The sequence below is a fragment of the Anguilla rostrata genome, chromosome 11, assembly GCF_018555375.3.
Source record: "Anguilla rostrata isolate EN2019 chromosome 11, ASM1855537v3, whole genome shotgun sequence".
Classification (NCBI taxonomy): Eukaryota; Metazoa; Chordata; class Actinopteri; order Anguilliformes; family Anguillidae; genus Anguilla; species Anguilla rostrata.
The window spans coordinates 43,324,858-43,330,855 of record NC_057943.1 but is presented as its reverse complement, the minus strand read 5'-3'; positions in this window follow the sequence as shown (position 1 = coordinate 43,330,855).

Genomic DNA, 5,998 nt, shown 5'->3' with positions numbered 1-5,998 from the left:
TATTGGTATTGTTAGCTATATTACAATGAGATGATACTTATTTATGTTGCTATGCAAAAAAAAAAAAAAAAAAACTGAAGCTTAGAATTTGTAATCCACACTGAAGCTGATCTTTAAAAATATGTATTTTAATCCGTTTCTAATTGTGTATCTGCACCAACTGTCACGTCGCGGGTAGGGGGAACCCAAACGCAGAGGGAAAAGAAAACACAAATCCAAAATGGGAGGGGAACAAAGACTTTACTAAAGACAGGCAAACAAGCAGGGAACAGACAAGGCCACAAAGGGAAAAAACACAAACTCAAAAAATCTCTAAATAACAGAAAACAAGAGGAACTCAAACACGGGCAGGGCAGAACGCAGGTAGGCAGAACACAAGGGCAAATTAACAAGTCAGGAACAAAACTAGTCAGGAACAAAACTCAAGCAGGCAGGTACATGGAAGTCAGGGAACAAATACAAGCAGGCAGGTACATAGAAGTCAGGGAACAAACACAAGCAGGCAGGTACATCAAAGTCAGGGAACAAACACAACTCGGGAACAAACACAAACAGGTAAAAAAACGCGGGCAGGTATAAATGGTCTGAACATTAAAAGGCAACAAACACAAGGAAGAACAAACGCAAGGAACCAGCACCCGAGTCAAGGGAACAGAGAACTTAAATAGACAAGGGGTAACAAGACACAGGTGAACTCAAAAACAATCAAACCAGAAGGAGGGGATAACAAGACACAGGTGGGAACAAAGATGGGATAACGAGACAACCAATAATACAATTAACAGGGGGGGAACAGGACACAAAACAGAAGTGCCGCCATCTGGCGGCCCAACAGGGAAAACGCAGACAGGAACACCGGAACATGACAGTACCCCCCCCCCAAGGGACGGCTCCTGACGTCCCAGGAGGCCGACCCGGGGAGGGAGTCAACAGAGGGTGGGGGCTGGAGACAGGACTTAGGACTGGACAAGACAAGAACAGGGACAGAACACGGGAACAAGACTCTGGACCGGACTCTGACGGGGGAACAGGACTCAGACAGGAACAGGGACTGGACACAGAACTGGGGTAGGAACAGGACTGGACTGGACAGGACAAGACTCAGGGCTGGACTGGACAGGACAGGAACAAAACAAGAACAAGACTCGGGGCTGGAGGGGAACTCGGGGCTGGAGGGGAACTCGGGGCTGGACTGGACTCAGGGCAGAAACAGGACGGGACTCGGGACTGGACTCGGACGGGGGAACAGGACTCGGGACTGGGCAGGACCCGGGCAACACGGGGAGACTCAGTGCTGGGCAGGACTCGGGCGACACGGGGAGACTCAGGGCTGGGCAGGACTCGGGCGACACGGGGAGACTCAGGGCTGGGCAGGACTCGGGCGACACGGGGAGACTCAGGGCTGGGCAGGACTCGGGGAAACTCAGGGCCCGCACATCGGGCGACACGGGGGAAACTCAGGGCCCGCACATCGGGCGACACGGGGGAAACTCAGGGCCCGCACATCGGGCGACACGGGGGAGACTCAGGGCCCGCACATCGGGCGACACGGGGGAGACTCAGGGCCCGCACATCGGGCGACACGGGGGAGACTCAGGGCCCGCACATCGGGCGACACGGGGGAGACTCAGGGCCCGCACATCGGGCGACACGGGGGAGACTCAGGGCCCGCACATCGGGCGACACGGGGAAATTCAGGGCCCGCACTCCGGGCGACACGGGGAAATTCAGGGCCCGCACTCCGGGCGACACGGGGAAATTCAGGGCCCGCACTCGGGCGACACGGGGACTCAGGAAACCAGGGGGGACTTGGACAGGGGCAAGGCAGACATACAGGACTGGACTGGGGCGAGGTGGACACAGGACAGCAACGAGACGGGGCACGACAACACTGGACTGGGTTGGACAAGACTGAGGGGAAAACAGACTGCCAGATACTGGCACAATCGGGAGACCTACAAGGACAGACACAGGGACAAGCAGGCGGGGAGGCACACGGCGACACCGACGGACACACAAAGGGACAGGCAGACAGGGAAGGCGAGGGGGGAGCCCAACAACTGACATAGGGACTGACACACAGGCAAACAAGACAAAACACACGCGGACTGGCACACTGACAGACAGGCAGACAGGCGGGCAAACACGTTAGCCGATGGGCTGACGGCTTGGGGGGCAGACAAACAGGCCAACAAACTGGCTGACACACATACGGGTAGACCAACAGACAAACAGGCGGGCAGACAATTAGACAGGGGGGCCGGGGAACACACGGACACACGGTTGGGAGGACGAACACCAAAGGGAGAATGGACACCAGGGGGAGCGACGAGACCGGGGGAGGGACGACCACTGGGGGGAGGACGGACTCCGGGGAAGAGACGATCACTGGGGGAAGGACCGACACCGGGGGAGAGACGACCACTGGGGGGAGGACAGACTCCGGGGAAGAAGCGACCACTGGGGGAAGCGACGACACCGGGGGAGAGACGATCACTGGGGGAAGGGCGAACACTAGGGGGAGCGAGAACACTAGGGGAAGCACGAACGCCAGGGGAAGCACGAACGCCAGGGGGCAAGGTGTGGACACTAGGGGGAGCGAGAACACTAGGAAAAGAACGGACGCTGGGGGGCGTGAGAACACTAGGGGAAGCACAAACGCCAGGGGGAGCACGAACGCCAGGGGAAGCACGAACGCCAGGGGAAGCACGAACGCCAGGGGGCAAGGTGTGGACACTAGGGGGAGCGAGAACATTAGGGAAAGAACGAACACTGGGGGGCGCGAGAACACTAGGGGGAGCACGAACGCTAGGGGGAGAACGAACGCCAGGGGGAGCACGAACGCTAGTGGGCAAGGCAGGCGGGTTAGCCTGCGGGGCGGCCAGAGCAGTCTGCGGCGGCCCCTGCGGGACAACACATGGGACCGTTGTCCTCTCCGGGGCTCTGGACGGCTCTGGAGGCCTCTCCGGAGCTCTGGACGGCTCCGGAGGCCCCCCCGGGACTCGAGGCGGCTGCGGAGGCTCCCCTGGGGCTTGAGGCGGCTCCGGAGGCCCCCCCGGGGCTCGAGGCACAAGTACAGCCCGAAACTTGGGTGTAGCAGGCGGCCTCCGCGGAAGGGTCAGAGCAGGCGAGGCCTCTGGGGCTGGAGGCGGCTCTGGGGGCCTCTCCGGGGCTGGAGGCGGCTCTGGGGGCCTCTCCGGGGCTGGAGGCGGCTCTGGGGGCCTCTCCGGGGCTCGAGGCGGCTCTGGGGGCCTCTCCGCGGCTCGAGGCGGCTCTGGGAGCCTCTCCGGGGCTCGAGGCGGATCTGGGAGCCTCTCCGAGGCTCGAGGCGGATCTGGGAGCCTCTCCGGGGCTCGAGGCGGATCTGGGAGCCTCTCCGGGGCTCGAGGCGGATCTGGGGGCCCCTCCGGGACATGAGGCAGAGCAGGCCGTGATGGCCGCTCCGGGACTTGGGGCAGAGCAGGCCGTGATGGCCGCTCCGGGACTTGGGGCAGAGCAGGCCGTGAAGGCCGCTCCGGGACTTGGGGCAGAGCAGGCCGTGAAGGCCGCTCCGGGACTTGAGGCAGAGCAGGCCGTGAAGGCCGCTCCGGGACTTGAGGCAGAGCAGGCCGTGAAGGCCGCTCCGGGACTTGAGGCAGAGCAGGCCGTGAAGGCCGCTCCGGGACTTGAGGCAGAGCAGGCCGTGAAGGCCGCTCCGGGACTCGAGGCAGAGCAGGCCGTGAAGGTCCCTCCGGCACTCGGGGCAGAGCAGGCCGTGAAGGTCCCTCCGGCACTCGGGGCAGAGCAGGCCGTGAAGGTCCCTCCGGCACTCGGGGCAGAGCAGGCCGTGAAGGTCCCTCCGGCACTCGGGGCAGAGCAGGCGTGAAGGTCCCTCGGCACTCGGGCAGAGCAGGCCGTGAAGGTCCCTCCGGCACTCGGGGCAGAGCAGGCCGTGAAGGTCCCTCCGGCACTCGGGGCAGAGCAGGCCGTGAAGGTCCCTCCGGCACTCGGGGCAGAGCAGGCCGTGAAGGCCCCACCGGGACTTGGGGTGGAGCAGGCGACAGGAACACAGACCACAGCTGTAGGGAACCCGGCTGGGCAGCCGGACGGGACCGGCGGGACCCCCGCGGGCCGGACCCTGGAAAAATGGCAAGCCGAGACCCCTCAAAAGGGTCAGGATCCGCCTGCTGATCAGCTGGAGGTCCGGCCGACCGGGAGGCAGCCCGACCACGGCGCCTCCGCGACCGCCCACCCCGGGCACTGGGAGGCTCAAGCTCCCACCACCCCAATGGCATGTTAAACAATAAAAAAAAAAAAATAAATAAATAAAAAATAAAAATAAAAATTAAAAATTAAAAAAAAAAACTCTGCTGGGTCCCACACTGGCTGGTTCCTTCTGTCACGTCGCGGGTAGGGGGAACCCAAACGCAGAGGGAAAAGAAAACACAAATCCAAAATGGGAGGGGAACAAAGACTTTACTAAAGACAGGCAAACAAGCAGGGAACAGACAAGGCCACAAAGGGAAAAAACACAAACTCAAAAAATCTCTAAATAACAGAAAACAAGAGGAACTCAAACACGGGCAGGGCAGAACGCAGGTAGGCAGAACACAAGGGCAAATTAACAAGTCAGGAACAAAACAAGTCAGGAACAAAACTAGTCAGGAACAAAACTCAAGCAGGCAGGTACATGGAAGTCAGGGAACAAATACAAGCAGGCAGGTACATAGAAGTCAGGGAACAAACACAAGCAGGCAGGTACATCAAAGTCAGGGAACAAACACAACTCGGGAACAAACACAAACAGGTAAAAAAACGCGGGCAGGTATAAATGGTCTGAACATTAAAAGGCAACAAACACAAGGAAGAACAAACGCAAGGAACCAGCACCCGAGTCAAGGGAACAGAGAACTTAAATAGACAAGGGGTAACAAGACACAGGTGAACTCAAAAACAATCAAACCAGAAGGAGGGGATAACAAGACACAGGTGGGAACAAAGATGGGATAACGAGACAACCAATAATACAATTAACAGGGGGGGAACAGGACACAAAACAGAAGTGCCGCCATCTGGCGGCCCAACAGGGAAAACGCAGACAGGAACACCGGAACATGACACCAACTGCATTGCCCTGCTTAAAATTCCAGCTAAACCAGCAGGGATTCTAAACTGGTTTAAGATGGTTTCAGCTGTGTTTTTGACACTTCTTGCTGGTCATATTTGTTCTGTGACTGGTCAGAGCTGGTCTCTAGCTGAACAATTCTGGTCAAAGTTGTTTAAGCTGGTAGAGTAAGCTGGTGGTCTAACTGGCGGGCAATATAGGTTGGTGACTATATAGGCTAGTCAGCTGGAGAACAGCTGGTTGGCCAGTTAATAGTGTGGAAAACACAGCTTAAACCAGCTTGATCAGCTTAAACTGGTTTAAGTTGGAATTTTCAGCAGGGTGGCCTGCTCCATGTTGTCAGAAACTGCCATACATCTTTCCGACAGCCTTTCACGTAGTACTGACGGGTTTACTAATTGTGTTGCAATGCAACTCCCTTGGGCATTACTGTTGGAAGTGATGAGACAGGACTGCAAACATGTGGACTTTATTTCATGATTTGCATGTGTCACAATATTACTTGACCGGGTAAGTCTAAGTTATAAAATTGATGCTACTTTTTAACCCAATTATTGTTTTTCCTTTACAGGCTCTGACCCCACGGCAATCATACACAAGTTAAGGTCAAATACGCAATCCTTTATTTCATGTACAATTAGATATTCAGTTAAAATCAGATTAAGATAAATTAAACAAATTTACTCATAGAACCGAGATCTCTGGGTAGGTTAGCTTTTTCTTTAACAATTGATTTGTTATAAATGTGACCTGGATACAAATGTTTTCACTGAAATGTTTTAGATGAATAGAAAAGCAAAACTTGGTGATTTATTACGAAGTAATTCAGACATATTATTTATTACTTTACTTGTGCATCCTGTGGCCATTGTTTGTGAACAATTTAAAGTGGTT